Below are 17,473 nucleotides of genomic sequence, written 5' to 3'. Positions count from 1 at the left end.
AGAAAAAAAAAAAAAGAAAGGAACTTCCTTAGACATGCAATGCTAATGTGTAACCTGTTTTCAACTGTAGTTTTCTAAGGAGAACTTCTTCTACTGGTCTTTATTCTACAGCCACCCTGCCAATTTTCTGACCCCTCACCTGTTCCATTCAGTTCTCTCTCTCTCCTTGCTCATGCTCTACTTTCCTCATCCACCTTTCTCCTTCCTCAGGGAAATATGCAAATGGAAGAAAAGATTAAATTACTGCTATTGGTGACCTGAGAGATTTTACTCTGTGCAGTGAAGGTTGTGGGAAGAGAATCATGTGAATGCTCTCAGCTAGGAGCCACCAGTCCTCACAGATGTTTGGATGCCAAAAGAAAGCATAGAAAAATAGATGCATTTAAATTACAAATGACATTTAGCAAGACAGCACCTAATAAAACTTACTGACACAAGTGAAAAAGCAAGATGGCATCCAGCCCACACCCCACAAAACATGCAAAATATTGCTGCACGTGTTCTTTCTTGGTTTTGCTTTAACATGGGAAGGAGAGACAGTGGTCCACAGAATGCCTGGTGTTTCCAAGGGACACAAAGCAAAAGCAGTTGACAGTGACTTTCTCTGTACTGCAATGCACTTCCTCTACTCTGCAGTACACATCTTCAAGTGTTATCCATAGGCTTAAAACTACACAAGCTTTAAGCAACCTTTTGTTTCACCCCTCTGACTTTCTTAAGCAGCATTGTATCAGTGACAATTTACCTAGGTATTCTGCCAGCTTCCCCAGTCCACTCTAATTCTTCACCAGCATTAACAACAGTATCTCCAGTTCTCATTTCTGTGATGAAACTGAATTACTGAAACAACGTGTGAAATGATCTATAAAATCAGTGACAATACTAAGCCTTAGGCTGAGGATGATTGGGCACAAAATGATCTGTCAGAGCTACAAAAGTTAGCTGCACAAGAAAATTTTCATTTTACGCTCCCTTTCTTTTCCCCCTCCTAAAGGATCTGTGCAGGAAATAAAGCAGACAGGTGTCTTGTCGGACTGTAGCCTGCACCACTGATTTTTCCACTCATTAATACATATTCTACTTCTAATTATTCTAGGGGAAAAATTCCCTTGCCATGTAACCTGAGGTGTAATAAGACAGACATAAATGGATTCAGGACTCCCCAGCTTAACTTGGAATTAATCAGTCCTGATGGATATGTGAGTAGCACAGAACCATTTTGGAGACCTGGCAGCAACCACAATAATATTATGCAGCAATAGGAATTGTTCAGAGACGTGACAGCTACAAGCAATCACTCAAGAAGTGGAGACAGCACGGGAGCAAATTACCTTGGGAAGAGATAAAATCTCTTCCTGCAGGTAATTTGTGAATAGTCTAAATAAATACCTTCAGTTAAACTGTTTATTATTCAGAGAAAAAAAGTTTGTTTAGATGATTGCTGTAAGTCCTTTTCTGGCCAATGCTTTTTATGATTCCGTGGAAAAGAGGAAAAAGAAATTCCAATTATTCATCTTGTAAATATGCTTAAGATAAACATTTTGACAAACCTCTCTTCCAAGGCACTAAAGCACCAAAATTAAACTTAAACCTCTTTCATGATCAGGGTCATGGTATTCATGAGCCAGTGGTAGGGAGCTGGAGCTGTATGGCGCACATACTGCTGCCGTGCCTGGAATACATGTGTCTAAGAAATGGAGGTCCCTGCTATGAATTTCTAGCATTAATTCACCATAGATTTGATCTGCCTTGTCTTTGTCATGTCACATATTCCAAGTCATACTTCATACAATTTTCATTTCTCATCTACCTTTTGCTTGTTTAAGACAGCTGCCACCTGCAACCCAAACCCTCAAATGAGCCAAAGCTTGTACACAGGCTGGGAAAAGAAACATTTTCAGTTCCTATGATCCAGAAAAGTTTAAAAGAGAGTATTAGACAGGGACACTAAGCCATAAGCACTATCAATCAGACAAATTTTCCCAAACCAGATGTTGAAGAGGACTGTCAGTGACGCAAATGCAGTAATAACAAACATTTGGATTCATACAACATTTTTCATCATATATTCCGATTCCCTCTACTTGGCAGACAAACAGACTGAGGACAGGAATCACAATTCTTACCAGGCAACACTAGGTCACTATTGTAGCTGATGTGTTTAGCATCAAAACATATTGTTATAAACTCCTTCCATAGCCACCAAAGAGAACGAGGCAGCCATAGGGAGGAGGACTAACTCATCCCCTGCAGGCATTTTTTTCTCTTAAACAGACAGATAGCTAGGTAAGTGCCAGAAAGATCTAGAATGCCCTAAGCAAACAATTTGTACAAAGACCCTCGACTGCAGTGTATTGCTGCTCTCCTGACTCTGCAATCCCCAATGTCACATCCTCTCTTGCAAATGAACAGTGCGGAGCTGACATCCAACTGAGGCGGCTTTATTTGCCCTCAGAGCTGGGAGCAATGTCAAATTATCTGAAATTTTATGAGTTTTGGTAAAGTAGCATCTGCCAAAGCATCCTGCAACTAAACAGCTTGTTCTTTGACATAAATGTCACACCGTTTATACAAAATGTGATTTGCAACAATTCTGAAAAAAAAAAAAAAAAGTGAATATTTGAGGTCTAATTCCACAGCAGATGAACAGTGCTTTTAGTCCTTGCACTCAACCCTTCTTCCTCCAAGTAATTTTAAAGATAGTTTCAATAACACTTAGCTTATTTACAGAAAATACAACCGTGTATAAGACACTGAAAGCTCCTAAAAAGCCTTTGAGATCTAATGAGTGAACAACAAGATTTAAAAAGCTGCATATAGAAGAAAGGATTTTATATAATTAAGGTCTGATACACATACAATCGCTTCATTACTTAGGGATAACTTTATCTCCTGTATTTTGATAGAGAGAAAGCTCTTTGATGTTGTTCTTCCGACGAGCTTTGCCAGAACAGGAAAACATCACTTACGATTTGTCCCACGAGGGCTGAAATCCAAGCAAAAATGTATTTAAACCGGGGGGAAGAAAGGGGGCCTTTTTTCAGTTCCTATGATCCATAAAAGTTTAAAGTAGAGTGTTAGACAGGGACACGAAGCCGTAAGCACTCGCTGCCACTTGTGCTGCCACAGCCCGCTCCTCGCCATGCGCTGCAGGCATGGTCTGCTCGCAGTGCGAGGGGCTGCGGGAGCAGCAGCCAGCCCTGGCACACGAAGTCTACATAAAAGAGGGATGGAAAGGCTGCACCCCAAAACAGATCGGCTCCACCGTGTTCGGTGGAGCTGACAGGAATCCATGGTGTTTTCTCACGTACCGCGCTGCCCTCGGGATTACGGGTGCTTCAAAACAGCCCTTCTCGGTGCCACCCTGGCTCCGGAGACCGGGGTTTGGCAGGCTCGGGGCGCAGCTGGGCTTTCGGTCCCGGCGCTGCCTCGGAGCAGCGGGCTCCGAAGGGAGCGGGCGGGCAGCTGCGGCATCCCCGCTCCTCCTGGCTCCGGTGGCGGGGGAGCGGCAGGCGCCGAAGCCCGTTTGGGCGGCCGGAATAGCGGGGAGCGACCGAACCCCCAAGTGATGAAATCTCCCCCGAAAAGGCGGCGGGGAAGGAGTGAACCCCCTCAGCGAGGGAGGGAAGAGGGGGCGGCTGCCGGGACAACACCGCGGCGGTGGGAGGGAGAGGGGGAGCCCGGCACAACTCACCTGCAGCTCCCGCAGGAACCCGGGGGATCACGTCTACCCCCGGCAGGACTTGCCGGGAAGGGCGACGGCGAGGCTGGGCAGGGTGGCCCCTCCTTCCGCGGGCAGGCCGGGTGAGGAGCGCCTCAGGAATTTCCTCCCGGGTCCGGGAAGCACGGCTGGGCTCCCCTGGCCGTCCTCCCGGAGGCGGGCGGGTCCCGCCTCCCTCCGTTCTTCAGGGCCCGCCGCCATCTTCCCGCTCCTCGAGGGGACGGCGCTGAGGCGCCATGTGGGGATGTGTCCCCGCGGCTCCTGTGCCTCCCTGGGCTGGCCATGGCTGGGGGGCTCGACAACAGCCCGCCTGGCTCCTCCGGCTGTCCGCCCAAAATCCCCCTGGGGAACCAGGGGTTGGAGAAGGGTATGGTTCGTCAAACCAAACTCTACTCTCTCCATGCCATGGGAGGAAGATGAGTCTTTCTCCTCATCCATTTCCCGGTGCTTCAGGACCACACCTGGCGAGGTGTGAGGTGTTCAGGAAAGGACATGCCCCAAGCTGACTGGGTCACTGCTTCCATCACATGGCTGAACCATCAGAAGGCTTCCTTCAAGCCCAGCACTTGTCCTTCGCACTGTGTTCAAACTGAAGGTTTCCCCAGTTTGTAGCAGTTTTAGGTAAAAGAAGTCTTCTGTCTCATGATTCCTTTTTCCTAAGCTGTTTTTATATGTTAAATTTTATTCAGGCGTTCTGTCAGTTTTCATTGCTCTCCTTCTGATTGTTGCCAATTTTTGGAGCTTGGTTACTTTTCTCTCAGTAGGATGTGGACTGAGAAGTCCTCACAGCCAGTATTACTTTTCTACCTACTTATACAGTTTACCTTTTTTCATAACAGCATAATTTGTCAACATGTTGCACTGAGGCACCCTGATCCTTTTCTTCTGAATTGTTCTCTGGATGGATGTTCCCCACCCTCTATTAAGTAACACCCTGCTGTTTTAGTCAGGTTTTCTTTTCTTTCTTTTTTATTATTATTATTATTATTATTATTTTCATGATGCTTTTACTTTATAGTGAAGCAAATGATCTCCTTTGAGAGAACAGTCTTATTCTTCAGCGTTACTCTGGAGAATTACATCTATTTCGCCCCATAGAGTTCCTGTGCATGGTGAGTCATGTGAACTGAACTTTTCATAGATGGTCACTAGTTACTCATTTTGCATTGCCCACATGGATGTTTGGAGGCACTAGTACTAAACATTTACTGCTCCGTCAGAATGCAGAGGGGTTCAGTACATGAAAGGTCATCTAACTGTATAGTTTTACTGAAAATTAAAGTCACAGATGTCTAAAGATCAGACGCCAAAATTCTGACATATTTTTTCTCTCCTATTTTTTTCCTTATGCTCATTAGCAACTCACTGTAATATGTTAATAAATTCTATCTTCTAATGTGTTTAGACAGTATAATTAGAAAAGCATACTGAAAATTTATCAATTCTGTGTGTGAGAGTAGGCTTTGAATAATGCAATAAATATAATGTGGGGGGTTCATACATTAAACAATCTGGTAGGAAAAATGGCATATCATGTAACGAAAACTAAAAGGAATAAACTAAGACAGCTTTGTTCTAGCGCTTTTTAAATTTTGAATGGGTGTAACTGAACTCCTTTTGGCCTTTTAGTGTAGAGGTGGAAAAAATTGTACATGCTATTTTAAAGATAAAATATGTCATTTTCTGCTTTAAGACCTCTCATCTATGTTTGAAAGTGTTTATTCTTTAGGCCTTTACTGAAGATACATGTTAAAAAATCTGCCAGTATACTTAAGGGCTTCTTAATCATTTCACCTCTGCTGTGGATTATAAGTTTTCAGCCTCCTCTCACCTGACTGTTTGGGTAGCAGCACTAATGTCTGATGCTGCTTTTCCACACAGATCCACATAATCCAGGAGTTCCAGCATAAGCAATGTAGTAGCTTATCCTTTTTGAATACACCATACTTCTGAACTGGCTTCTCACTGCTGTCTAGGTACTGATAAGATCAGGGTACTGTTTAGTATCTAAAAACCCAAAAAGTTATGGAATAATATTTATAAAGAATCTATAAAGTATTTCAAAATACAAGTTGCCAGATTTTTCGTATTTGAGGCAGGAAAACTGAAATAGAATAGAAAAACACACAGGGAACTGGGTACTGCGATATACAGTGTTACAATGTCTAAAAAACTTGAAGTCCCAAGTGAGGTCCCAAAGTTCTTTATTTACTGAATCATAGGAATGTAGATTGTAAAGGCATAGACAAAGACATCCCTTCAAGCCTGAGATCCTCTTTCTCTTCAACTTTGGTTCTGAATTCTTCCCACCCCATCTTAGATGTACAGTTGCTCACAGAGATATGTCCAAAGCCCTGCTCTGATATGACACAACTGCATGACCTTAACCCAGACTGCTACGAGATAGTTCTGAGAACATCTGTAGAGAGATAAGGAAGAAGTTCAGATAGAAGTAAGGCTGTTGACGTGAGATCAATGGCAGCTCAAGGATTTAGGAGGGAAAACACCAGCATGAACAGTTATAAAATCCCAAAAGGAAAAATCATCTGGGGAAGGCTAGTCAAGCTAGTCAGTCTAGTTGGGGACTAACTGGGAATCAATATGTCTTATCATCATTGTTGATGGAGCTGGTGGAGGATGGCAACTGGGCGATGCTGAGAATCCTGTCCAGGGAGCCATGGGACATGACCCTTCACATTCTTCTTCATGCCTTCCTGCCCTGCAAAGGTTTCTTGGGTAAATTAACAAGAGTGGCAGGCATAGTAATGCTTAATCTAATAGCTCATTAAGTCTTAGCTAGCTTTTGTGTGTGTTAGCTGATAAGTAACTGCTTTATTTTGAATTATGTATTTTTACAGAGTGTCTGCACTTGCCTATAAGTGTCTGAACAAACTGGCCAAGGAGTAACATAATACAACTCCCGTTCAAAGCAGGTAAGTCTGTCTGGTAAGTCTGGAAAGGCTTCAATAATGGCAATTTCAGAACCTTCCTAGGTGACCTGTTCTAGCACTGCACTTTCCTTCTAGAGAAGAAGTTTTCCCAGTATTCATCCTGAGCATCTCAAAGCACAGTTTCTAACTGTCGCCTCTTTCTATTTTATTCATTTGCCATTTCCAATAAAAGTTGCTTGTCCACTGTAGTGGGTTTATGTGACAAGGTTTTGGTAGCAGGGGGCCATAGGGGTGGCTTCTGTGAGAAGGATCTAGAAGCTGCCCCATGTTTGGTAAGGGCCCCACTGCCGACCAGAACTGAGCCAATAAGTGATGTTGTTTGCGCCTCTGTGAGAGCAGATTTAAGACAGGGAAAAAAAACGCTGCGCCACACAGCAGCTGGGAGAGTGAGAGGAGTGAGGAACAGCCTTGCAGGTGCCAAGGTCAGTGAAGAAGGAGGGGGAGAGGTGCTCCAGGCGCCGGAGCAGAAGTCCCCTGCGGCCTGTGGTGAGGACCATGGTGAAGCAGGATGTCCCCCTGCAGCCCATGGAGTACCACGGTGGAGCAGGGTTCCACGCTGCAGCCCGTGGAGGAGACCACGGTGGAGCAGGTGGCCCTGCACCGACGGAGACTGCGGCCTGTGGAAGACCCCTGCCGGAGCAGATTCCGGGCCGGACCTGCAGCCCGTGGAGAGGAGACCACGCAGGAGCAGGTGACCTGGCAGGAGCTGCTGCCTGTGGGGGACCCAGGTTGGAGCAGTTTGCTCCCGAGGGATGGACCCCGTGGTACGGACCCATATCTGGAGCAGTTCTTGAAGAGCTGCTGCCTGTGGGAAGCCCACGCTGGATCAGTTCAGCAAGGACTGCATCCCGTGGGTGGGACCCCACAGCACAGGGGACAAGAGTGACCAAGAAGGAGCGGCAGAGAAGAATTTCTATAGACTGACCATAGCCCCCATTCCCCCGTTCCCCTGCGCCGCTCGGGGGGAGGAGGTGGAAGAGGGTGGATGGGGGGGGGAAGGTGCTTTTGGTTTCTTTCCTTTGTTTCTCACCTCTCTAGCTCATTCGTAATAGGCAATAAATCTTACTATCTCCCTATGCTGAGTCTGTTTTGCCCATCACAATAATTACTGCGCGATCTCCTCGTCCTTATCTCAACCCTTGAGCCCCTTTTATCATATTTTCTCCCTGTTCCTCTTTGAGGAGGGGGAGTGAGAGAGCGGTTGTGGTGGAGCTCGGTCACCCACCCGAGCGAAACCATCACATCCACTTAGTAACTGTTTTTCAGATAGCTGGAGATTGCCTTTAGGTGGCCTCTTAGCCTCCACTTTGGAAAAATAAGCAGGTTTGCAGTTCATATGCTCTAAGCCCCTGACAGTCTTGGTACCCCTCTGCTGTATCTTCTCCTCTTTCTCAACATCTCACTTGAACTAAACTGCCTAGAACTGGACACAGTATTCCAGTTTCCTCACTGCTGATTAGAGGGACTATCATAGCTCTGCACCTGCACACAGGGCTCTATAATGACTCCTGTTTGTTCCCCATGCTGTATCACTTCTGGTGGGCACCGAAGCATGATGATTTCTCCCAAAAGTATGAGAGCTCCCCCCATAAAGCTTTCAGCTTCTGTTAAGTGTGCATAAGCTTGGAGTGGCTGCCAATAAGTCCACCACTTCCCACATGTGAATAAATGCCTGAGAGGAGGGTATCAAGGATTGAACCAATCTCTTTTTACTTGTGCCCAGCAACAGGACGAGAGGCAATGGGCACAAAACAAAGATGTTTTTGCCCTACTTAGTCATGTGGCTCTCATCTCCTAGCAGTCCTCAGTCTTCAACAAGTATCCCATGGTCATAAAATCTGACTCCTTTCTGTTGACACCAGCTGTGCGAACATGTATTGATCTTCAGAAGTCTCCACTTCCTGAAGGAACCTTTTCCCTTCTGTGGGGAAAAGACCTCCTCAGGTGGTTGAGGAGGCACCACCTGAGTTCACGTGCCCGTAAGCATCACCTCCAAGTCAAATGTTCACACTTGATACGCTCACGGTCTCCTCTGATAGCATCATTGGCGCCCACATGCAAGATCAGCATGAGATACTAGTGTCAGTACCAGGCAAACCTTAGCAGTTTCTCTCTCCACAATGTCCTGGATTCAAGTTCCATGATGTTTTGATGCTTTGTTAAACAGAGTTCCCAAGCCTTCATCTGCATCCAGGACACTAAGCCTATTTCTGTAGCTGCACATTTGCAGGCAGAGAAGGAGCCATCTTCCTGGTACCAGAAATTACAAGATTTCAACCATCACCATCATGAGAGCCTCCATTTCCAACCCAATGTATGCATGCTGCCTGCCCCTCCTTTCAATTGAGGATTCATGCTCTTGGATCTGTAAGACCTTGGAGAAGTTCTGGAGAGCTTCACTAACACAGGCCTCTTTCTAGCATCTTTCCTCTAAGAGGAAAGATGAAAAGAAGAACTTAAAACACCCTTTTATCAGGAATAGCTGGCAGACATCTATAGATGTTCATAGACCTTTTTAGAAGTCAAGATATCCTGAAGCGCTCCTTTCTGGGGGTAGCAGGCACCCTGAACCATAGAACCATAGAATGGTTTGGGTTGGAAAGGACCATAAAGATCATCTAGTTCCAGCCCCCCTGCCATTGGAAGGGATACCTCCTACTAGATCAGGTTGCCCAGGGCCCCATTCAACCTGGCCTTGAGCACTTCCAGGGAAGGGGCTTCCACAGATTCTCCGGGCAAACTGTTCCAGTGCCTCACCACATCTGAGTAAAGAATTTCTTCCTAATGTCTAATCTAAATCTCCCCTCTTTTAGTTTAAAACTGTTCCCCCTTGTCCTATCACTATCTGACAATGTAAAAAGTCGCTTTCCATCTTTTTGATAAGCACCTTTTAAATACTCTAAGGCTTTAATGAAGTCTCTCTGGAGGCTTTTCTTCAGGCTGAACAGCCCCAGCTCTCTCAGCCTGTCCTCATAGGAGAGGTGCTCCATCATTTTTGTGGTCCTCCTCTGGACCCGCTCTAACAGCCCCACATCCTTCTTGTGCTGGGGCCCCAGACCAGGACGCAGCACTCCAGGTGGGGCCTCACAAGGGCAGAGCAGAGGGGCACAATCCCCTCCCTCCCCTGCTGCCCACCCCTCTGTTGGTGCAGCCCAGGACGCAGTTGGCCTGCTGGGCTGCAAGCACACACTGATGGCTCACTGATAGCTTTTGTCCACCAGAGCCCCCAGGTCCTTCTCTGCAGGGCTTCTCTCAATGGGTTCTTCTCCCAGTCTGTGCTCATGTCTGGGATTGCCCTGACCCAGGGACAGCACCTTGCAGTTGGACTTGTTGAACCTCATTATGTTCACACGGGCCCACTTCTCCAGCCTGTCCAGGTCCCTCTGGCTGGCTTCCCTTCCTTCTGGTGTATCAACTGCACCACTCAGCTTCCAGGATCTTTTCCATGATCTTCCCAGGCATTTGTGAGAGAGGACTGTGAGCACTGATGAGAGAAGATTCACTGACAGCTTACTGTCAGTGGCTATGCATACGATTTTATCTAAATCATTAGCACATACGATTATCCATAAAACAAATGAAAAATGTAATTTAAATGACTGCTTTCCAAGCATACATCTCAATATGCACAAGCAAAGAAACAAACAAAAAGGAAGGAAAAAAAAAGCAACAGGATAGGCAATGTTAAGGCTATTTTGTGTGTGTTTATAAATCAGACTCATTATGGCAGCATTTCTTTACATGCCATTTGGATCAATTTGTTTAAAGAAAAAAGCTGAGACTTCTCTTATAAGCTTATCTCAAAATTTATTTCTTTAGTATGAATGTTCTGTATTCTACAAATACAGTCTTCAGACATTTTAGCCATTTTGAGTTCTTGTAGATTATAACATTTTGTGTACTTTCTCAGCTGTATTATCTATACAAGAAGATGATATGAATAATGAAAATTTCAAAAAATGTGTTACCTAAGTCAACCCCATGAAACCTGAACATACACTCAATCTTTTTTGTATACTGGTGCTTATTACTACACAAATTATAGGAAAATGCAAAAATTTTAATGATAACGTAAGCCCTTACATTTGAAAATCTGATCTTTAATATTTCTGTTAGGTCTCATTTGTAGAAATGAACCTCATGCAGTTCACGTGGGCCTGGTACTCAAGCTTGTCCAGGTCCCTTTTGGATGGCTTCCCTTCCTTTTGTTGACTCACCTTGGTGTCATTTGCAGTCTTTCTGAGGATGCGCTGTCTATGTCATTGATAAAGATACTAAACAGCACCGGTCCCAAGGTGGACCCCTCAGGGACACTGGTCATCACCGGGGCTCCACCTGGACATAGAGCCATTGACTACAACTCTCTGGATGTGCCCATCCAGCCAATTTTGTATCCACTGAATGGGTCACTCTCCAAATTTAGAGAAAAGGATGTCATGTGGGACCATGTCAAAGGCCTTGAAAAAGACATCAGTCAGTTTTCTCTTGTCAACTGATGCAGTCATTACATCATACAAGGCCGCCAAGGCCACCAGATTGGTTAGGCAGAATTTGCTCCTGGTGAAGCCATGCTAGCTGTCTCAGATTACCTCCTTGTCCTGCACATGCCTTGACATTACTTCCAGGAGGATCTGTTCCATGATCTTCCCAGGCGCAGAGGTGAGGCTTACTGGTCTGTAGTAACCCTGGTCTTCATTTCTAACCTTTTTAAAAATGGGAGTGATGTTTCCTTTTCTCCAGTCACTGGGGACTTCACCTGCCAGGACTTTTCAAATATGATGGAGAGAGGCGTGGCAACATCATCTGCCAGTTCCCTCAGGACACTGGAATGTGTGGAATCAGAGAGTTCAATGACCCAGTGGAAGTTTCCATAAGATCTAGAAAATCGACAGGCAAAGCATGGAAAGTGATGTGTTAACTGCTGTCTGTTGGTTGCCTCTGTTAGTTGTCATTGTTACATCGTGTCTTTTCCTTTGCTTTGCTTTCTGCAGATGCTAACATAAGCAGGTTTCATTGTTAGGAGCATTCAGGTGAAAAGTATTGAGCTTATGCTTTAGGAAGGGAAATTTCTAAATGGTTACTATTTAGGATACTACAGCAGCCTATACTGGACTTGTGTAAGAAACTCAAGTGGCAATGCACCAAAATTTGGATTCTAAACAGCAAGTCCACGGAATATATAACACTAGAAGATTAAATACATCAGATAAGTAAAAGGCATAAAGAGATTCCTCTGTGTGTGTGCATCTTTGTTTTTGTGTCTTTCTTCAGACAGGGATTGTTGATAATAGTACTAATGCTAGGAATTCTTCACATTGTTTGCCTACATATTCAGTCAGTGTAGGGTTGAACTCACTAAGAATTCATGTGGGCATGATTTTGGGGTAAAAAATAAACAAGCCAGGAAAATACTGAGATCTTTCTGCATATTTTGCAAATCCACTTTGCTGATGTTTGCCTGGACAGGAAAAATAACCTGCTCTAAGAGAGAAAAAGAGCTTGGTTACGATTCTGATACTGAGTAGAAAAGCAGTCATGTCACTTAATCTTGAGATTTGCTACATATGTTGAATCTCTTATGCAGTAACTTATATGGAAAAGCCTGAAGTTCTTTCAGTTGTAAATTTATATTTAAAATAGTGTGACAGAGTCTGAAAGGCCATCCTTAGCCCTATAGCAGAATGAATCATGCCCACATCCTAATTCTTGGAACATTCTTTAAAACTTTCATTGCCAGAAATTCTACTGCTTTCCAAGACAGTCTCTAACTAGAACCTAACTATCCTTAGCAGTAGAAAATTCTCTAATATGTAAACCAAAAATCCTTACTAGCTTTTTATGCCTACAACTTTCTGCCTACAAATTCAGAGACCAAATTATTCTCTTTTGTTTGGCAGCTGCCTCTGAAGTATTGAAGATACATAACAGGATCACCTCATCCCTCTCTAGGCTGAATAAGTTCAGTTCTTTCAGTAAAGAGTATTGATTGTGATCACTACTATCCTTATCACCCCTGAAGTCCAGTTCTAAAAGAAGAAATAGAGGACACAACACTCCCAGCCTCATCAGCACTGTATTTTCTTACACGTGACACTTCTGTTCCTACCTATTTGCTCTTTCTTCAGAAGAAGGATGTTGTTGACTGAAGATCTTCCTGTGATCTTCCTTAAGCTACAGATCATGTTGTCAGCTCCTCTTTATCTTGATTGTTCAATTGATTATTTCTGCTTAGCACTACAACATTACACTTTCCCGATTGATAATCCGTTTCTCTATTTAGTCTATTTTCAATTTTAATTCTGTTTTCTAATGTGCTTGTGATCTTTCATAGCTTCGTACCATTTGGAAATCCAATAAACATCTTATGTTTTATCAGATTTCTGAGTACTAAAAGACAAGTCAGACTCTTTGCAACTCCACTCAAGACATTGTTCCTTCTTAACAGTGAACCACTGTTAACTGCTTTCTGCCTGCACAGTGATAACTGCAAAAACCCAAATAAAACAAACTATTATTTTTCATAAACAGTGTTCCTCATGCAAGATTTAATTTCCTCCAGAAACAACTTTTATTTGACATCAGTAGTTGCAGAAGATTCAGTGCTGTTTTGGAGCAAAGGACAGCGCTATGTTCTCAAGCTGAGCTGCACTGGACTGAAGAATGTGAATTGAATCAGGTGTACTCTGTGGTGCAGCCAGAATGCCAACAGGATTTCAGCTGTATTAATGGAGTTCCTCTGTGAGTAATTTTTGTCATCCCACAGCTGCAGACAAAAGTCACTGAAATTGTTTAATTTTATCAGTGGTGGATTGAGCTAATATTCTTTGCCTCTCAATAGGCATCTTAGTTTGGAGTCAAGTTAGGATTCCTGGCTGCCAACATGAGCTGTGTCTGGAAATGTAGGAGGAATGGTCTGCACTTGTTTTGCTGGTGTACCCTGAGAATCCTACATAAATAAGCGTTGTGCTTTTTGTAGACATTTCCATTCTGTGGGAGGTTGCTGTAAAAGGCCTGAGCTTGTATTGAATTGCAATGTGTGGTACACAAACCTGTGTGGCTCCAGCAACAGTTTCTCCTCCAGGCATATTTCTTTGATCAAGTAATAACTGTGGTTCTTAACAAGAGATGGTGCAAATGTTATATGTGTGTAATCTGATAACGATCTCAGCTAACGTAAAAAGTGTAGGTCTGTTCTAAAAATGAAAAGCACAGTAACAAGTAAACTATGGGACTGCTGAAGAGAAAAATGATCATTTATTTGCCATTAATTAATTACTACACAAAATTCATGATATTAAACATTTTTATTAAGGTATTTATTAAGAATTAATATGTCACTTCAAGTTTCCATCAATACCATCCTTAAATTCAGTCCTTTAGTCATCCTTTGAGGTTGTTCTATGCAAGTGTTTGAACTTCATTCAACTGAGGAGAGAATTGAATCACACTCTTCACTTACAAGTAGAGCATTATGGACAGTAGGCTGTTAAAAAAGGGCTGTGTGCCTTTACATTTTAGTAGGGGGTGTCCTCAACATGTTCCTGTGAGGGACAAAATATGTACAACAAGCAATAATCATAAATAATCATACCCTGAGAAATGGACCTCTAGGGTTCCTCCACCTAGCTTTTGACCTCAGAATCGTTTTTGCAGGCTATATGCACCTCACACTGAATTGTGTGTGTGAAGTCTACGTGCTCTAGGAATTTAAATTAAAAGATGCCAGTTGAACTCAGACTTCCAGGTTAGTGGAAAACTAGACGGGATTTCAGAGGGATAACTGGTTTCTACCTAAAAACCTCTTTAGATGACTGTATTCTTTACTGGATCATCCCAAATTGAATCAGCTCAAAAACGTCTACTCGCTGGGACACGAGATATTTTCCACTAGTTTTTCCTAGGAGAAACTCTCTGCTACCATCTTGCGGTAAACTAGAGGAAGATACATCAAGAGCAAACATTTTTTCGTACGTGGGTGTCGTGGGTTAAAATTCATTCCATATTTAGATCATTAGACTAATAAAATATGCAGAGTGTGATGGAACACTCAAGGGCAGGAGAGTAAACAGAACTTATTGTGCTGACAATGTTGTCATAGATAAAGACTGTGTGCTCAAAAAATCATGGGTACATTTTTTTTTTTTTTTTTTTTTTCCTGTGAGAAAGTTTGCTAGAATGTAAAACAGGGCCCAGGATTTGTGTGTGATCAAAGCATAGTGTTAGCAGGGCTGCTTGCTTTCCTTTACGCTGAACTTGCTTTCCTTTACGCTGAACTTATTCAGGTCATCTCTACTCCAGTGTTTGTCATGTCCAAACACAACAGCACATGTTTAGTGACTGTATATTGGAGGTGGGCATACCCAGAAGCAGGAGGAGAAGATTCTCTGTGGATTCTTGCTGTGCTATGGACTTTTCACCCCAGTGTAAGAACAGTTAAAAACACCAGTATCTGACTCAGAAATCATGTCTATTTTCCACTGAAGCCAATAACAGTAAAAGAGCCTTGGTTGATACGCATTTTTATCCAGCGTACAACAGATGAAATCAGGGTAACCAGAGGAGATCCAGATAAGATAATGAAGTAGAATGAGGTCCCAGTCTGAACAACACTTGCAGAGCAGAAATCAAGAATTTAAGAGTGAATATTCTGAGATCAGATCAATGTATGGACATTAATGCTTCCAGATAAAACAAAAACAAAAAACAACAACAACAACAACAAAAAACAGTATTCCAGTAGGAGACAGCAGCTAGCAAGAGATGACACAAGGTTTACTTCTCTGAAGTCTCTTTGGTGTCATGATAGTAGCCTGAGGCTATTCCTGAGTTCTGGGACACACAGAGCAGCTGACAGGATCTGATGTAACACTGGCAGGCTTCTTTGCCAACTGGTTACACAAGTAAGGAGGCAAAGGGCAGTTTTCCACAGGGTGAGTATTGGCTTGCTGCAGAAAATACTTGTTTCTATAGGTGTTTCATTTTCCAGAATTAGTGCTATGTTATTCTAACCCATGAGAGAATTGTCCAGTTCACACACAGTTTCAGAATATGAACTGTAGTCTGAATTGCGAAATTTGAAATAGTGGCTAAGCGGGTTTGACACAGTGCTTTCAGAAATCTATTCTAGTTATTTATAATGAGTGTAGAAAGTTCATAGAAAGGAGAATCAAGCTCTAGAAGAGGAGGTATGCATTCTCAGAGATTATACAACTGAAAGTACCTCAGCGACAATCAGAATCAAGTAGTTCAGGGTTTCCCATTTGCCATGCCAAATAAAAGAGTGACAGATTGGCAAATTTGGGAAGGACTTCTGAAGATAATGTAGTCCTGGAAACCTGAGCGTGGGGTATGCCCTGAAGAGACCATCAAGGAGGACGCAACAAGAAACTGATGAACAACTTAGCACCTGGCAAGGTGAAAAGGAGCCTGGGCATGAGGAAATTGGCCCAAGAAAGTGGGAACATGCATGGGAAATCAAGAGCTGTTTAAAGAATATTGGGAACATCGTCAGCTATTGGCTGTCCAAGGACGATGGTAGGAACAAACAGCATCTCTTGACTATCTGAAGTGGTGGTGTCATCATGGAATCATCAAAGAACCACAAAATCACAGAATGGGCAGGGCTGGAAGGTACCCCGCCGAGCAGGATCACCTAGAGCACACTGCTCAGGATGGCATCCAGGCAGGTTTTTCAGTATCTCCAGAGAAGGAGGCTCCACAACCTCTCTGGGCAACCTGTTCCAGTGCTCTGTCAACCTCACAGTAAAGAAGTGCCCTCTCATATTCAGCCCGAACATCCTGTGCTCTAGTTTGTGCCCATTGCCTCTCATCCTCTCACTGGGCACAACTAAAAAGAGACTGGCTCCATCTTCTCAGCACCCTCCCCTCAGATATTTATACACATTAGTGACATTTCCTTTGTCTTCTCTTTTCCAGGCTAAACAAGCCCAGCTCTCTCAGCCTGTCCTCCTACGATGGGTTCTCCAGTCCTCTCATCATCTTTGTAGCCCTCTTCTGGACTCGTTGCAGTAGTTCTATGTCCTTCTTGTACTGGGGAGCCCAGAACTGGATGCAACACTCCAGGTGGGGCCGCACCAGGGCTGAGTAGAGGAGGAGGATCGCTTCCCTTGATCTGCTGACAACACTCTTCCAAATGCAGCCCAAGATACCACTGGCCTTCTTGGCCACAAGAGCACATTGCTGGCTCATGGTCAGCCTGCTGTCCACCAGGACTCCCAGGTCTCTCTCTGCAGAGCTGTTCTCCAGCAGGTCAGCCTCCAGCCTGTACTGGTGCTTGGGGTTGTTCCTCCCTAGGTGCAGGACCCTGCACTTGTTCTTGTTGAACTTCTTGAGGTTCATCTTGGTCTTACCCTCCTGTTGTGGTCCCTCTGAATGGCAGCACAGCCCTCTGGGGTATCAGCCACTCCTCCCAGCTTTGTGTCATCAGCAAATGTTCTAAGGATGCCTTCAGCTCCATCATCAGATCACTGAGCAACCTGTTCCTGTGCCTCATCACCTTTCTACAGTGAAGAATTTCCTCCTAGTGCCTAGTCTATCTTCTGGTTTAAGATCACTTCCCCTTGTCTTATGTCTTCTTACAGGTAAGAGGTATAAAACAGGCCTGATTTTTACCCCAGATGGAGCTCCTTTCATCCGCAAAGATTATTGTACTGCTTTGTGGAGAGCAGCCCATGCTGGAGCAGTCCATTCCTGAAGGACTGCACCCTGTGGTACAGCTCCTGGGCTGGCAGTTCTCAGGCCGGCAGGCATTTTCTTCTGCCCCATGCTCAGGAGACTTTTT

General features: G+C 44.0%; 1 protein-coding gene across 6 annotated transcripts in view; it reads right to left on the bottom strand.

The window, feature by feature from the left end:
- Window positions 1–3,848, bottom strand: part of OSMR (oncostatin M receptor) — a 32,378-nt gene extending 28,530 nt beyond the window's left edge. Inside the window, exons 1-2 of one of the 6 annotated variants that reach the window (XM_035309130.1) lie at window positions 3,695–3,847; window positions 55–205 (exon numbers count right to left, since the gene is read on the bottom strand). The gene's annotated coding sequence lies outside the window, so the exon portion shown is untranslated. Of the gene's footprint in view, window positions 1–54; window positions 206–745; window positions 767–1,331; window positions 1,442–3,694 lie in introns of those variants that run through there. The other 5 variants (XM_035309129.1, XM_035309132.1, XM_035309133.1 and 2 more) reach the window with 5 other exon arrangements.
- Between the last annotated feature and the right edge of the window lie 13,625 nt (window positions 3,849–17,473).

Source organism: Oxyura jamaicensis, chromosome Z (genome assembly GCF_011077185.1).
Source record: "Oxyura jamaicensis isolate SHBP4307 breed ruddy duck chromosome Z, BPBGC_Ojam_1.0, whole genome shotgun sequence".
Taxonomy (NCBI): domain Eukaryota; kingdom Metazoa; phylum Chordata; class Aves; order Anseriformes; family Anatidae; genus Oxyura; species Oxyura jamaicensis.
This window is presented reverse-complemented; position numbering and strand designations above follow the sequence as displayed.